At 49.6% G+C, this 17,506-nt stretch overlaps 1 long non-coding RNA gene and 1 pseudogene across 1 annotated transcript; one reads left to right on the forward strand and one right to left on the reverse strand.

The window, feature by feature from the left end:
* Positions 1 to 5,170: 5,170 nt before the first annotated feature.
* On the forward strand, positions 5,171 to 7,446 carry LOC125917519 (uncharacterized). Its single transcript, XR_007456215.1, has 3 exons — positions 5,171 to 5,241; positions 6,895 to 6,983; positions 7,144 to 7,446. It is a non-coding gene; the product is annotated as an uncharacterized LOC125917519 (long non-coding RNA).
* Positions 7,447 to 14,074: 6,628 nt separating this feature from the next.
* On the reverse strand, positions 14,075 to 17,392 carry LOC125917520 (uncharacterized; annotated as a pseudogene).
* Positions 17,393 to 17,506: the final 114 nt, after the last annotated feature.

The raw sequence follows: 17,506 nt of genomic DNA on the forward strand, positions 1-17,506 counted from the left end.
GTTAATCCATGGGTTCCCTGTGGGAAGGGGGCCCTGGGGATGCCTCTGAGACAGGGAACAGGGGCTGCTGCATCCCCCATTCGTGTATGAACTTGGCTGCCTCATTTCTTTCAGATGGATAAAGCTTACATGGGCAAAGACTTTCCCCAGTACAGAGGCGTGATCATTAGGAGACTGTTGTGAGTATGTGAGGGGTGCAGGAAGCCCCTTCTCTCTGCTCTCTTGTCTTCTCCTGTCTTGAATGAGTATCAGTACCTGGCTGGACCAGATGGGCCCCCAGCCCACGGGCAACACCAGAAGGCTCTGAGCCATTCATTTATACATTCATTCATCCTTCATCAATTCTGCAAACTTGTATTGAAAGCCTACGCTGTGTTAGGTGCAGGGAATACAGTGGTCCTGGTCTTCATGGAGTAAAGAGTGGCAGAACACAGCAAAATGGCTGTGCAATCTGGTTAGAGTTAATGGTAAGAGACACACAGGGTGCAATGGGAGAGGTTTCAAATGCAAGCTGGGTGAGGTGGAGGGAAATCTTTCTGGAAGAAGTGACAGCTTTAAGCTGAGGCTTAAAGCATGAAGAGGAATGAGCCAGGTAAAGGGAATTGATGAAGGATGGCTCAGTCTCACCCAGAAGTGAGAAAGAGGAGGGCAGATTCCAGGAACATAAAGAATAGTTACTACTTGAGGGCAAAAGGGTCATGGTGGGAGAGGAGGTGGAAAGATGACCCATACCAAGTTACTTAGTCTTTAAGTATCAGCAGTTTTGGCCCACGTGGGAAAATATCTGATTGGCACTGCAGACAGCTCAGTTTGACTGCAGGACTGAGAATGGGTGGACAGGGGATGGAGATTAGAGTGGCCTGGATCAGAGAGGTGACAGTGCAGAAGAAAAATTGTCTAGTGTGAAAGATCTTTAAGAAGCAGGACCAGCAGATCATGAGGATTTGATGGGTGTTTGGAGAGGAGGAATAACACCAGATTTCTGGGCTGCTGGCAATGTAGAGTGCCCTTTGATGAGATAAGGAAGGTAAGGAGGAGGAGGATGGGGAAGAAGATGAAGAGTGGGCTATGTGGAGTCTCAAGTGCCTGGGACCCAGCCACATTGAGTGGTTGAGTAATGGAACAGTGTGTGGTGGATAGAAAGTGTCTGCAGCGGAGACACTGGTGTTGGTTTTCCTGGATAGAAGTTGCTGGAAGCCCTGGGAGTAGACCAGATGGCCTGGGAATCATTATAGCATAGGAGTGAACATTTCCCAGGAAAGAATCATGAGAAGCACCAGCATCTAAGGGATAGACAGGAGAAGCAGAGCCCCCAAAGGAAAGTGGAAAGAAGGAGACAGAAGGGAAGGTGGGAAGGGAGCCTGGAAGGTGTCTTCTCCCAGCAAGGAAAGAGGGAGATCTATACTGTCAAATGCCCATGGGGTTCCATGCCTCAGCATCCTCTACTCCATCTTGACCTCCTGCCCAGTACCAGTGCTTGTTTCAGTCTCCATTTTGGCACAAGTTTTTGTTGTTTTAAGTACTCCTGGCTCCTGGTCCTGACTTCTCTGTCACAATGTCTGTGACTGGTGACAGACCTTGTCTCAAGATCTCTGTGCCCCATTGGCCTTCTAACAAGGAGCTTCTGGGTTGGAATCTTATATTTCTAAAGTGACCTCATGTTTCTTCATTTCTAAAAGCATGCTTGTTTGGTTTTCAAAATAAAATCCAACAGCCTCCATTTAAAAATTTTTTAATTTTAAGTATTTTTTACTGTGGTGAAATGCACATAACAAAAGGTGGCCATTAATCATTAAATTAATCATTTTAAGTGTATGGTTTAGTGTCATTAAGTACATTCACATTGTTGTGCAACCAGCATCATGGTCCATCTCCAGAACTTTTCCGTCTTCCCAAACTGAAACTCTGTACCCTTTATTTTATTTTTTTAAGTTTGTTTGTTTGTTTTGAAGGGGGGTAGAGACAGAGAGAGAGAGAGAAAGAGAGAGAATCCCAAGCTGGCTCCACGCTATCAGCGCAGAGCCTGACTTGGGGCTGCATCCCACAAACCAAACCATGAGATCATGACCTGAGCCAAAATCAAGAGCCAGATGTCCAACTGACTGAGCCACACAGACACCCAACTCTGTACCTTTTAAACAATAACTCTCAATTCTCCCTCATCCCACCTCGGGCAACCTCCTTTCTACTTTCTGTCTCTATGAATTGGATTACTCTAGGGACTCATGTAAATACTCATACACTATTTGTCCTTTTGTGACTGGCTATTTCACTTAGCACAATGTCCTCAAGGTTCATCCATGTTGCAGCAGATGTCAAAAATTTCTTCTTTTGTAAGATTGAAAAACATTTCATAGTACTGTGTACCACATCTTGTTTATCCATTCATCCATCAATGGACAGTTCTTAGTTTGCTTCTTTTTAGCTATTGTGAATAATGCTGCTACAAACATGGGTGTATGAATATATCTTCAAATCCCTGCTTTCAATTTTTTGGGATAAATACCCAGAAGTGGAATTGCTGGGTCATATGGTAATTCCATTTTTAATTTTTTGAGGAGCTGCCATACTATTTTCCACAATGGCTGCACCATTTGATCCTCCCTCCAACAGTCACAATGGTTCAATTCCACCATGTCTTCACCCAAGAGCTTCCAGTTTTAAGAATGGATTTCACCCAATGGCATTTATTGTGATCACTGATATTTTGGAATCTTAGGTCATTTTACTCTGCAGCTTCCCTCTAGGATGCTAACTGTTGGAGGGAACAGTCTCTAGTCTGTCCTGCCTCTGGGTCACATAGTTAATTGTGTTTCATCACCCCTCTGGCTTTGTGGGCCCCACTTTCTGGGAGGGTGGGCGACATAGGGTGACTGATGAATCACCAACTCCTGGTTTTAGCAATGGCAGTGTCGTGGTGGAACATGACGTCATCATGGAGGCAAACTACACTTCAGAGTTTGACAAACTATTTGCAAACCTCTCTAAACTCATAAAGGTCAAGATTATGAATGAGACCAAAAGGTTATCTGGTGATTCTGAAGAGTGCAGAGGTAGGCTCTCCTAAAACCCCTTGACGTTGGTGGGGAAAGGGTAGGAATGCCTCAGCCTCCCCTCACCCCATGTCTCTCCTCCTTTCTGGAACTCCAGAGACCTCCCTATAGGGATCCAGAAGCCAGGCCCCATTTCCCCAGACTCCAAAGTGCCCCCAACATCTCCCTGTCGCGGGCTCAGATTGTCATCAGCCCTAATGTTCCCATCTGAGCCTGCTTACTGGCCCAGCTGCATCTAGGGATGGGCCATGACCCTAGTAGGGCAGAGGGAAGTGTTTTTGTTTTGTTCTTTCCCACCATGCTTGGCAGCCTCCTCACATCTGTGCTTCAGTGAGGAAGCCACCATCGTGAGCGAGAACGTGATGCTGGGGTTTGACTTGAAGGGTAAGCATCTCTGCAGAGTGGTAGGTGTTGGGGGGGACAGGGTGTGGGCAGTAAACATGAGGGCTGGTGGTGCTTTAACCAGGCTGTCTACCCTTCCCCACCCCCCACCCCCCAGAGCAATGCACTCAGAAGGCTGCGAAGGACTATGCCCAGTTCTACTTTGTGGATGAGCTGGATGGGAAGCTGGCCTGTGTGACCAAATGCACCTCGGGGACGAAGCTGCAACTGAACTGTAATGAGGGAGAATGCCAGCTGCAACGCAGTGGCCCCCGCTGCCTGTGAGTGTCCAGCCCCTCTAAGGCCAGTGCCCACTCTCTCTAGTGGTAGGACCACACCCTCCACCATAGTTATGGGGCAGGGGTCAGGGTAGGGGGGGGACGCAGAAGGAGTTGGGCACAGCTTACAAGACACATCCTTCCCCACCCATCCCTCTTTCTTCTATCCAGGTGTCCCTTCACCCCCCCACCCCCACCAGAGGTGGGGGAGGTGCAGGTTATAGATGTGGGCATTCTAGGAGTGAGCAAGCCCCCTCCTGAGAAAGTTCTAGTCACCAATTCCCAAATCTATATCTATAGATCTCTATCTTTCACTTTCCTTTCAATATCCCAGCTACAGTGCCATTATATCACTCCTAGCTATATATAGCTGGGGCATTAAGCTCAGGAGAGCATACATTAAAGCATAAAATATAAAAATGGTAACAGGTCAGTCAAGGTGCCAGCTAGAGATTAGATGAGTGGGCACGATGTGTCTAGGACAAGGCATCTGACACTCAGATTCTGAATCCTGTTCTGCAATACTGAATCCCCATCTCCTCTCTGCCCCTTAGTCTTGGGGAGCTTCCTAACCTGGGTCCCTCCTAACCAGTGCCTGCCCTTCCTTGGAGGGAGAGCCGGCTTCCTGTGCTTTGGCATTGATTTTTTTCTTTTGCAAGATTGGGTGTGAGGGATGTTGGTGGACTGGCCTGAGCTTGCGTGTGTCTTCAGATGCCCAACCTCGGACACACACTGGTACTGGGGAGAGACGTGTGCATTGAGCACCAGCAAGAGCCTGGTGTACGGGAGTGTGGGGGCCGTGGGAGCACTGCTGGTGGTCATGGTGGTGATCCTGACTGTCTTCCTTGGTCGATCCCAGAGAAAACTGCACAGGTGAGCTTATGGATTCGGGCCCAGGGAAAGGGGGCCACAAGACCCCAAGGCTCTCCTCCTTTCCCTCAGCGTTTGGAAGTCTGCTGGGGACCCAGCCCCACTCAGTTCTGGTTAACAGCACAGGGCAGCCCGCGGATCTGATCTGTTTGGCAGAGAGATGCGACCAAACACTTGTGTCCTGATATTGGATTATGTGATGACATTACCTGGTGTTATCACTTTGGCTGCCACAGGGCACCCCTGGGGATGAGCTCTCCGGCATTGCTTTCCCAGCAGTAAAATGGGGGAGGGGGAATCTACCCTGAGATGGTTGAGAAGCACAGGGCAGAGCACCTCCGGCAGCCAGAGGGGGGTTCCTCTGATTCTGGTCCATTGGTCCCATCTCACCGATAATGGAACTCCCGTGGAAGGGAGGAGGGGGAAGGGCAGGCCTTGGAGATGTTTTGTTTTCTTCCACCACCCTGGGGGCAGGCCCCTCCCTGACCCAGGGCTTGGCAGTGACAGCCCTTTCCAGAAGCCAAAGGTCAGGGCCCTCTAAGCTCCCTGCACCCCCCTGCCACCAGCTGCTCAGGGTGTTTCTGTTGGCAGGCAAGAATACAATTTGTGGCAAGGAGAAGATCTTCCTGGCGGCTTCCAGAACACAGGCATCTGGGAAGGTACTTCTCACCAGAGGCGAGGGTGGGGGCAAAGCTGGTGGGTGGAGATAGGCCGAGAAGGCATCACAGCCAGACACGATGTGGCTGTGGGGGCTGCGTGGGTCCTGCCAGCTGGTTTTACAGGTGCTGCGCCCCTGGGCTAGGCCAGTTTCTCTGCAGCCTCCTGACCCCTGAGCCCCCATGTGGTCCTTGCCGACCCTCGTCTTTTCTCTGCTCCTCCCCGTGCCCACCCTTTCCCTCCCCCATGCCTTTGCAAGTACTGCACCTCTGTCTGGAAGGTTCCTCTTGCTGGGGGCTCTGCAAGTCACAATCCCACTCTGTCTCCCACTCTGGTTCAAACACTGCCTCTCCATGGAGCATCCTGTGTGTTCGGGCTCTTCTGATTCCCAGCTGCCGTGGAAAGCCACCATGTCCCGCAAGCCACCATGTCCCGTGGTGCAGGGAGATGAAGAATCTCTAGCCACCACCATCCCTGCCCCTGGGCAAGTCCTGCCCTCCCAGTTCCTCCAGACAAACAATGGGGAGGGGCTACAGGTGGTGGAGAGCAGCCGGATCCTGCCCCCAGAGACCACCCCCTGTGAGAGTCTCAGATGTACTCACAGTTGGTGGGAGGACAGGGCCATGCCGTGGGCTCCAGGGGCACAGAAATCTGCCCGGTCCGGCCAGGGCAGGGCAGGATCAGAAGACTGCAGAAGCGCCCTCACCTGAGCCAGTCTGCAGGCTGGGCAGTGCTGTGGGCTGGTTCATAAGCTGTGTGCTTCCTGCTTCCAGGAACACAGATACCAGTGAGGTCGTGGAGATCTCTGTGGGCCATGATGGAGGGACCCACTGGAGGGGATTTAAGGTCAGGGAGCCAGACATACATTTCGAGCAGCTCACTCAGGGTGAATTGAGGGGGGCAGCCCTAAAGTGGGGAGACCAAGGGGATGGCTCTGCTGTAATGTAGGTGAAGAATGATGAGGCTGGGTGGGGACAGGGGGATGGGAGGAGTGGATAGCAGAAGTAATTTAGATGCCAGTGAGCTGGGCCAGGCTTGTTGCTCACAGGCTGGGGAAGGGAGAAGGCCTGGATTGGGGGAGGGACACTGCCTGGTCGGGGGAGAGGCAGCAGGTGGGGGCGCATTGAGTACGGGGGCTGGTGAATAGGGGTACAGAGGCATCACCAGCTCTGGCCTATCTGAAGCCTGGGGAGAAGTCTTGGCCAGTGGGCGGCTGGGAGGCGGCAGGAAGAATACAGGTGCAGAAAAGAGCAGAGTGAAGGGCAGGGTCCCCGGGATGACCTTGAAGGAGGCAGAAAGAAGAAATGGTCGTGGAAGTGCCTGGAGAGCCTGGAGCCTGCGGCTTGGAGGCCCAGGAGTGGGGGATGTGCAGGACTGGGAAAATGGTGGCTGAAAGCACGCCCACTCCAAGAGAAGATTCTGGGCACTGCTGGTTTCTGCTTGCTGTGGTTCCCGTGGCTGTGAGGCAGTGTGTGCCGGTCACCCTCGAGCAGGGCCTTCCTCCTGTTCCACCCTCGCCCAGGTCACCCCTGAGCCTGCCCGTGGCCATGACTTTTGACCCTAGGCGTGTCAGGGGGCTGTGTTTCTCTCTTGTCTTGCTGTCACATGGGGCCAGCCCCCCAGTCTCACTCTCAGCCCGGCCCCTTTTTCTGCAGATGAGAATCTGAAGGAAGACAGATTCGCCCTTGAAAACATCTACAGCCATTTCCAGCCCTCTCTGGAGAACGTTGACCCTACTACAGAGGTGACTCAGGGGTCTGTCCCCAGCTAGTAGCTGTTCCCTTCCCCCCAGCCCTGCCATCCACCACCCTGGGCTGCCTGGGGGGTGGTGGGCACCCTTGGTCTAGAGGCAGGTAACTTCTATTGGAGCCTCCTGGGCCTCACCTCCTCTCTCCCGCCCCCAGCTCCACATCCAGAGGCCCAGGGTCCTGACAACTGCTCAGTGAGTGAGACAAGAGGCTCCCACCGCTCATCCAGATTTGGACAAGACAGCAGATAAGAGCCCACGACAGCGCTACTCCCCACCTCCCCTGTTGGTCCAAAGGAAACTGACATCAGGGCCTGAGGTGGCCCGGTTCAGAGCTGGTGGGCTTGGTCTGGGCCCTGCTGTGAACCCCCCTCTGCTTTCTCACACTCCGTCCAGGAGCCCAAGGGCTGCCCAGACACCCTGACATCATTGTTTGCTCCAGAGACGCCCCACTCTGGAATTCCCCCTCCCCCCAATAAAAGAGCTAGGCTTAGAGAGCTGTGAATGGTTTCTTTCCCTCCCCTGCAGGGGCCTGGAGCTCAGGAAGCCCTTCTTGGGGACAGCACTCTTCCCAAGATTAGATGCCAAATCTGGACATGGGACACCCAGCACTCTCAGCCCCTTCTTGTGACCATATGTAGAACATGGAGCACGGAGCTCCTCGCCTGTCTAGGCCAGGGCAGAATCGGGCCCACCTCTGCCTGAGGTCACTGTGGCAGACGAGCCTGGGGTCAGAACTTGGGGGCCTCAGGCCCAGGGAGTGATGGGTGGGAGCAAGGAAAGTAGTGAGGACTTGGCTCTGTTGATCTTGGGGTGGGGCAAGGTCACTCTGCACGGCCGTGGAAACTTGTGCTCACCTGGGAGCTCACAGATAGATCTCAGGGCCCACAGATCCAAGAATGCAGCCATCCCGGAGCTGGGCACTGGCCTAGGTGTGGCCATGACTTGCACCCCATGTCCTGGTGGGGTCATCAGGGTCAGTAATGAGAGCTCGAGAAGAAGAGAGGGGGAGTCACCTTACCAGGGGGCTGGAGCGGAATGACGGGCACCCTTCTCCTCTCAGGTTCAGGCCCAGCCTCTTCTCCAAGGGTGGGAACCTCCCTCCAAGGGTCTTCTCAGTTCTCCCAGGCTGCTTCAGGGCCCTGTGCCTGCCCCTCTACCTGGGTGACAAACCTGGTGGCCTGTGTGCCTGCGTGCTGCCTGGCAAGGGAGGGGCTCCCCTCCCTCTGCCCTTTGGCCTGAAATAAAATCCGCACCCCCAGTCAGGATAGAAGCTCACACACTGACTCAGGTGGGCTGGCCCCAGCTTTCCAGTGTCTCAGGGATCAAAGGGCTCTGGGGCCCATTTATTACTGGGGTTCTTTGGCTGACACTCATTTTGCGCATTCCTGAGAGGGTGAATGGCAGGTGCGCTGCCCTCCGAGCTCCAATGTCAAGACTGGTGACCATGATGCTCTGCCTGCTGCCCCTTGTCCTTCAGCTCCTGTCTTACCATGCTGCTGCTGGGCAGGGTGAGTGAACCCCCACCTCGCCTCTTCTCCCCGGTCTGCCCAGGCTCGAGGGAGGGCTGCTTCCGGGGGCGGGCACAGGTTGGGGTATCATCTGCCTGGAGCTCAGCTCATGTCCCTCACCCTCTCTTCTCCCCAGCTACATTCGGGAGAAGAGCCAGGGCTTTGGGGTGGGTCCAAGTTAGCCTTTCTGAGCTTGCTTCCTCTCCAGAAAGAGAATAAGAACTCAGACTTGTCAGGGCTGGAGGGTTAGACTGAAACCGCTCCCCCCTGCCCTGCGGTCCCTGGCATATAGCAGATGCTCAGCCAATATTAGGGTCTGTCCTTACCCTGTGGATGTGCCCCTCCACCCCCCTGGCCACCTCCCCCCAAACATCCAGGCCTTCCTTTCATAAGAGACGAAAGCCTGAAGTCTCTGCTCTGACTCTTGTTCTGGCCATTTCTGTATCACCCCACCCCTGCCTTGTGCCCCGAGCATGTCCCAGGGCTGTCGGGCATCCCAGAACCAGGAAAGGGGCCACTGCTCTAGCCAAATGGGCACAAACTGGGGTTTTGGGAGCCCCAGATTCTAAAAATGCAGTGAAACAGCTGTGTGCTGTGGGGCAGCTCAGTTCATCTCTGGCTTCAGTGTCTTCCCCTAAAGGACAAGGGTTGGGCCCACTAAAGGTTCCATGGCCATGGGGACTGGGATCAGGTTGGCAGAGAATGACAGGGGTTCCTGGTCAGACCTTTCAGGGGTTCCCTCTGCCACTCGCCTGTCCCCAGAGAAAGAGGGAGGGGAAAAGGCAGAAACGAAACTGCAGGCCTCAGATTTGCACTCCCTTGAGACGTGCTCCAGGAATGGCCTGGGTGGGGTGGGAAGGGGTCTTAGAGGCAAAAGTGGGGGCTCATGCTGGACCCTGTGGATGTCATTCAGACTGCCATGTCCTGGACTGTGTTTTGCCCTGAGCTCAAAACACCAGGAGCAGCGGGGGCTCCTGGTTCCCTGGACCCAGATCTTGGGCAACTCTTCTCCAAAGAGGAAATGGAGTGGGGGCTGGGAAGAAAGTACCTGTAAATGTAATCCTGGGGCTGGGGCCTCCTTGGCCCAAACCCACCCAAAGGAGACAGGGCCTTCTCTGGAGGCCTACCTGAGGGCTGACTGGCAAATGAAGAGAATGGAGGGAGGTAGGGGGGCCGAAGTCTGGGACAGGGTGGGGCAGTGGCTTGGCATGGTCTAAAGGGCTGGTTCACTGACCTGAACCCTGCCATCACTTGGCATGGACTCCCAATGTGACGACACCCAGAGCTGCCACCTTATTAGTACTGAGAATGACACCCTCTTCCCAGGCACTGTGTGTGCTGTCCATATTCTTAGTGACTTATCTCTAATAGTGGCATTTTAGGCACTAAAATGGGCCTTAGTTGAGGAAGATGTTTCCAGCTCCTTCTCATTCCTCCACTCCCCTGCTCTCCCCTTTCTGCTCTCTGTTCCTTCTTTCTGGCCCCTCCCTCCACTCCCTCTCCCTCTCTCCCCCTTCTTCTTTTTCTCCTCCTCCCACCCCTTGGTCTCTCCCACATTCTGCACCCTGTGGCTCATCGCATCTCCACTCCCAGTCTCCCCCCTCAGTGAAATGGAGCCTTGAAGACTCTGGGCCCAGAGAGATCCCCTCTCTGGGCCTGGCATCAGCTGGTCTGTAGAGCCCTGGCCAGCCTTGAATGGCACCTGACTCTCCCATGTGTCCTTTTGGGGACCCAGAGCCACAACCCTTCTCAGGCTACTGGGCTGGGGATGCCTGAGTGGGGCGTGGGCCTTGAGGAAGAATCTGGTGGCCTTCACCTGGCTCTGCCCGGCAGGCACACCCTCTTCTGGCCGTCTGGCCCCTCCTTCCAGCACACCCTGGTTATATTGCTTGTCAACGAAACACAACATTCTGGGCCCAGTCGAGCCCTGTCCAGCCCTGGTAAGTGCCTCTTACCTCCCATATCCAGCACAGATGTGTCCAAGGCCTGGGTGCTCAGTCATCTCCTTCTGCTCGCTTCCCCCCCTTCCCTTCCCCAACCTGAGTGCTTTTGCCCACCCATGTCCTCATCACCCTGCTACTGTCATCCTCCTCCTGAGGGAGTCACTCCAGTGGCTATCCCCCCAACCTCGCCTCCATCAACAAGGTCCTTCTCCTCTGAGGAGCCTTCCTAGGGGTCACCACTGACCTCTCTCTCCTTGAATCCACTGCTGCAACCACAGGTGACCAGAAAGAATTTCCCTTCCAGGGCCACCATAACAAATTAGCACAACCTGAGCGGCTTAGAACAATGGAATTTCTTGTCTCACAATTCTGGAGGTCAGAAGTCCAAGACTAAAGTGTCAGCAGGACATGCTCCCTCTGAAGGCAGTAGGGAAGGAAAGAACTATGCCAGGCCTCTCCCCTGGCATCTGGTAGCTGCTGGCAATAGACATTCCTTGGCTTGCAGGCACGTCACCCCGATCTCTGCCTTCATCTTTCCCTGAGGGGTTCTCCCTGTGCGCACGTCTCTGTGTCCAAACTTCTCTTCTTTTTTTTTAGTTAAGTTTATTTTTTTATTTTGAGAGAGAGAGAGAGAGAGAGAGCGAGCAGGGGACAGGTAGAGAGAGAGGGAGAGAGAGATTCCTAAACAGGCTCTGCGCGGTCAGTGTAAAGCCTGATGTGGGACTCGAACCTATGAACTGTGAGATCATGACCTGAAACCAAGAGTGTGACATTTAACCGACTGAGCCACCCAGGGGCCCCCAAACTTCCCTTCTTCTGTTTTTGATTTTGGCTATTCTGACAGTATGAGGTGATACCTCATTGTAGTTTTGATTTGCATTTCCCTTTTGATGAGTGATGTTGAGCATCTTTTCATATGTCTGTTGACCATCTGGATGTATTCTTTGGAGAAATGTCTGTTCACACCTGTCCATTTTTAAATTGGATTATTTGATTTTTGAGTGTTGAGTTGTATAAGTTCTTTTTTAAGAATGTTTATTTATTTATTTGGAGAGATAGAGCTCGCAGGGGAGGGGCAGAGAGAGAGAGGGAGAAAGAGAATCCCAATCCTAGTCTGACAGTGCAGAGCCCAACACAGGGCTTGATCTCATGAACCATGAGATCATGACCTGAGCCAAAATCAAGACGTTTAACCCACCTAGACACCCAGGCACCCCTGTATAAGTTCTTTATATATTTAAGATACTAACCCCTTATAGGATATGTTGTTGCAAATATCTTCTCCCATTTAGTAGGTTGTCTTTTAGTTTTGTTGATTTTTTCCTTTGCTGTGCAGAAGCTTTTTATTTTGATATACTCTCTGAATTTCCCTTCTTTTAAAAAATGTATTTAAATTCGTGTCAGAATTTCCCCTTTTTATAAGGACACCAGTCATAATGGTCATAAGCCCACCCTAATGGCCTCATTTTCACTTGATTTCCTCTGTAAAGACCTATATCCCAATAAAGACATGTTCTGAGGTCCTGAGGGTTAGGAATTCAGTATAATTTTTTGAGGGATGGATAAATTCAACCCATGACAATTGCCAAGAATCAAAAAAGCTAGATAGCATACTGGTTGTTGAGAATGTGGGAAAGAGACACTGCCAGCCACAGAAAGGGAGTGTGATTGGTACAGTTCTATAGAAGGTTTTTTTTTTTTTTTAGATGGTCTCTGAGAAAAAAGGAACACAATATCCAGGGCACATGCTCTTTTGCCTGGCAATTTCTATGTGTAGGAATTTGCCCAATGGATACACTCATATACCAATGCAAAGTCGCAAATACAGGGATATCCATATTCACCTTAGCAAATGACGTGGCATCTCTCTGTTGCTCTTCTCTGAGTTCTCTTCTGTTCCTTTCCCTGCTTTTAAGGGCTCATGTGATAACATCGGTCCTGCCTTGAAAATCCAGGATAATCTACCTATTTGACCTGATCAGTCAATTGATTAGCAATGTCATACTTGCCAAGTTCCTTCTGCCACGTAACATAACATACTCTTGGAATTAACACCAGGGGGCAGAGACCATGAGGACCAAAATTCTTCCTACCACACAGCCCAAACACCCATCTCTAAGAGGTAAATTAAATAAATCTATACATCTATATCATGGAGCACTATGTAGTCATTACAAAGAAGGAGGTAGCTTAATATGCTTGAGACAAAGAAAAAAAGCAAGACACAGAACCATGTATACAGTATGCAACCATACCTCTTTTAAGCGCTTGTTGATGTATATAATATCTGAAAGTTCTCACAAGAAACCAGTAATAGAAGATGAGTATGAAAAGGACAATTTGGATATAAGGTGGAGAAAGGCTTATTTTTTAAGTTTTGTATCATATGTATACGTTAATTATTCCAAAATCAAACCCTGTTTCCTTTTTCTTCCTCTTTTTCTTCTTCTGCCTCCTCTTGCTTTTTTTTTTTTTTCTTTTACAGCACAGGAAGATAATCTTTACTATATTTTAAATAAAAACAGAGCAGATATCAAGTCCCCAGGTATTTTGATCATTATTCTTTTAAAATAAGGTTTCAGTAACAATAATCAGGAGCAAGACTTAACTGCACAGATATTTTGGTCACTATTATAATCATCCAGGACACAAAAGCCAGCAACACGAGGTAAAATAAAGGTCATGGCTGTGAGAATTTTTGACGTGCCAAAAATATAGACCACTACATGAAACTCTATCTTTGGTATTATCTCAATATTCTTCTTTTTCTAAAAAAATTTTTTAAACATTTATTCATTTTTTAAGAGACAGAAAAAGACAGTGTCAGTAAGGGAGGGACAGAGAGAGGGAGACACAGAATCCAAAGCAGGCTCCAGGCTCTGAGCTGTCAGCGCAGAGCCTGATGTGGGGCTCGAACTCACAAACTGTGAGATCATGACCTGACCTGAGCCAAAGTCCAGTGCTTAACCAACTGAGCCAGCCAGGCACCCCTTTTTTAATTTTTTAAATGCTTATTTATTTATTTTTGAGAGAGAGAGAAAGAGAGCGGGGAAGGGGCAGACAGAGAGGGAGACAGAGAATCCCAAGCAGGCTCCAGGCTATCAACACAGAGCCTGATGCGGGGCTCTAACTCACAAACTCTGAGATCATGACCTGAGCCGAAACCAAGAGTTGGACACTTAACCGACTGAGCCACCAGGTGCCCCTAAAATCTTTTCCTACATAAATGATGCTGCACACAATAAGAGATAATCTGCCAATTTACCATGAGATTGTTGATAGCTTTGAAGAGTCTTGCACATCTGTCATACAGCACATTAATAAGTAACGATTACTCTTTTAAGGAAAGACACACTGGAAGGGTGCCTGGGTGGCTCAGTCGGCTGAGCATCCGACTTCGGCTCAGATCGTGATCTCGTGGTTCGTGGGTTCAAGCCCTGCGTCCAGCTCTGTGCCGACAGCTCAGAGCCTGGAGCCTGCTGAGGATTCTGTGTCTCCCTCTCTCCATGCTCCTCCCTTGCTCACGCCCTGTCTCTCTCTCAAGAACAAATAAAGATAAAAACAATTTTTTTTAATAAAAAGAAAGGACACACTGGCAAATTGTTAACAGCTTTGGCTGAACACTTTTAGTCTGTCACAGGTCAATAGCAATGGTAGAAACATTGACTACACAGTTCATGGTTCGGTCCTCCCATCTTACACTACAAGTTCCATCAGAGGTGGCAACCCCCAAAAACAGCAACTGGCTGTGTGAAAGCCATATGCGCTCCTGTGGACCACTGCATAGGTCACAACATATTTATAAGCATTTCCCAACATAACCAAATGTGTTAAGGTTTGCTCTACTATGCTTGCAGTCTAGTCTGTTGGTTGATGTTCTTCCGGTTATAATCTTCACCACTGAAGGTCCTATTCATATGCTCTTTAAGGATATTGTTGGCTTCATCAGCATTGAAGCCAGCTTTGTGGCAGTGGCAGTGGTACTCCTCCCTGGTGGCACTAACCCCCACAGGATGGAGTCTTCTCTTGTTTCTTGTTTTTTGTTTTAAGTATAATTCCTTACATGAATCCTGAGAATCTCATTATAGGGCTGTATTTCCTAGGACTGACGCAAGATCTTCCTGAGTTCTCTCTCTGCCCAACGCCCTGTGAATTATAGGCTTTCCCAGTTTGGCTGGTGGAAAGAGCATTGTTCCCATGCCTACGTGAGAGCCAGGTCTCTTTCCTTCTAATCTTTTCCAGTGGCATTTCCTGGATCTTGGGTAGTTTCTTGAGAAGCAAGAAGGCAACTCTAGCTGCCTCATTCTTTCAAGACACTGGTCTACATCTCCTCAACCCAAGAGATCTTGCTGGAAACCCTCTCAAGTCAGTCAGCTAGGGTGATCACAGGCACATCCAGTGTATTGAAAATCATTGCTTCCTGTCTTTGCTATGGTTATCAGGTTATTTGGGGGTGGGTGTTGTTTCCGGTAGGAGGTTGAATCCAGTCTCTGATGCTCCATCTTGGCCAGAAGCAGAGCATAATGTTTTTATAAGGGCCTTTGATGAGTGTTTAATCTATTTTACATACTTGGCCAATTAAATTACTTTAAACATTTTAAGTTACATTTATAAAATTAATACATTACATTTCCTATTTAAAGACTTCAATTGTTTGATTCATAAACAAAATCTTTTCAAGTACTCAAGAAACTCCATAAACCTAATACATTAAAATGTTTATTTTTAAAACTTCCTTCAAACCTTCAAGCCTAATACATTATATATATGGTGGATCTTAAGTACTCTTAAATGTTCTAATACTGTTTATAATCTTGGCAAGATTTTCATGTAAAATGACAAGTCTAAATTGATCACTCAATTATATATTTTATTTTTTAATGTTTATTTATTTATTTTTAGAGAGAGAGGGAGAGAGCGAGGGAGGAGCAGAGAGAGAGGGAGACAGAGAATCCCAAGCAGGCTCCACACTGTCAGTGCAGAACCCAACACGGGGCTTGAACTCACAAACTGTGAGATCATGACCTAAGCAGAAACCAAGAGTTGGACACTTAACCAACAGAGACACCCAGGCACCCCTCAATTACGTATTTTAAATTGAAACTACAAGGTTGCCACATTAAGCCAAATTCTCTTGAATATTACAAATATATTAAATCTCAAGTGTGAAAAGGTTATTTGATACAAAAGGTTTGACTTTCTTGAAGATGATTAGAGTAAGTGTATCTGTTCCTAGGGTTAAATGAAGCTCTTTACTATATTAGGATATTTTTGTATATGCTATAACAAATATGCCCCAAATGTGTCATTGCTCAACCGCGGTAGAAGGTTTTTTCCCTGCTCATGTAACGATAGGAGAGCAGATGTTCCCGGTCGGCAGGTAGGTTTTCTTCATGTCGTGATCCAGGGACCTGGCCTCCTTCTTCCTAGGCTTCACTATCTTCTTGGGCCTCCGTGCTATCTGACTCCAACTGGCAGAGAGATCAGGACCACCGATCAGGACCACCGGGGAAGTTTCTGGGCTGGCCTGGAAATGGCATGCTCAGTTGTGCTCACATTCCATTGGAAAGGACTTAGTTGCATGTAAATACTTCCTCGAAATCTGAATCCCGAACTGAGCAAGAGCTCCCTTTCCCACAGCTGCAAAACCTGAAGTTTGCCCCAACCTCTCAAGATCTTCAAGACCTTATCCCTCAAACCCTGGTCTTCTCGCTTCACCTCTGTGTGAACGAGGTCCTAATGCTTGATTTCTAGACCGTGAAACAAACACTGTGGCCCTTTCCAGGGGAGGCAGGGGTGGGGGTGGGGAGATGAGGTTGGGCAATCACAGAGACTTGGGGAGAATAAAGGACTCGCAAATGAGAAGAAATGTTATAGCTCCAGGAGACTAACCTCCCTTTCTCTTTTTCAGACATCCCAGAGGACAGGGCTGTATGGGATGGAGGAGGGTGTGTGTCTCAGGGGAACCCCCGGGACCCTCAGTGCAAGGAGATGAAAGAGATCCATGATACAGGTGAGGCCCAGCAGCCCTAGAGATGCTGGGAAGGGCACCTCTGAGCAAAAGGACTGGAAAACTCAAAAACCCCATCCCCCCCAACATTTTACAGTCCATGACTACATGCTTTTTAGGGCCTTAAAGATTATTAAAAGTAGATAGGAACCAGCCAGGATATATGGAAAGGGGTTCAGGCTCTGGGGTTCAGAGCCGAGAGGAGGGCAAGAGAGACATGGATATACCTGCAACAAATATTTCTGTTCATTTAGACAATGGATTTTGACACCAGATTTTTTTCTAAAAAAGCTACAATAAACACCACACTTAGTACCCATTACTCACACTGACCTCTGTGGACTCTAGAGGGCTTAAAATATTTTCAAAAGCACTGACAAAAGTGACACAATCTGACAACTTTTACAGGAACTGCAAAGGAAGAATCATATCTGACTGACAGTAACAAAATGCTGATAACTTTTAAAAGGAGTAGAAAATCTGGAAGAAATCCCACCATAAACAAGCCCATGTTGTCTGAAGAGGAAACTGTGGTCCTAGCTACCACAAACAATACCAGAAAATTGTCTTTTTCTAGAGAGGCCACTTCCTCTCCAACATCCACAGAAGTTGCCACCACAACGTCTTCAGCTTCAGAGGCCAGTTCGTCTCCACCTTCCACTGACAGCACGACCACAGTGAATTCTTCTACAGCAGCCACCTCCCCTCCAACCCCCACTGAGAGTGCCACCACAGTGCCTACATCTGCAGATCTCAGTTCCTCTCCTACTCCCACTGACAATGCCACAACAGTGCCTTCTTCTACAGAGGCCACTTCCTCTCCAACATCCACTGAAGGTGCCACCACAATGTCTTCTACAGAGGCCAGTACGTCTCTACTTTCTGCTAACAGCACGACCACAGTGAATTCTTCTACAGCAGCCACCTCCCCTCCAACCCCCACTGAGAGTGCCACCACAGTGCCTACATCTGCAGATCTCAGTTCCTCTCCTACTCCCACTGACAATGCCACAACAGTGCCTTCTTCTACAGAGGCCACTTCCTCTCCAACATCCA

The sequence above is a fragment of the Panthera uncia genome, unplaced genomic scaffold, assembly GCF_023721935.1.
Source record: "Panthera uncia isolate 11264 unplaced genomic scaffold, Puncia_PCG_1.0 HiC_scaffold_1956, whole genome shotgun sequence".
Classification (NCBI taxonomy): Eukaryota; Metazoa; Chordata; class Mammalia; order Carnivora; family Felidae; genus Panthera; species Panthera uncia.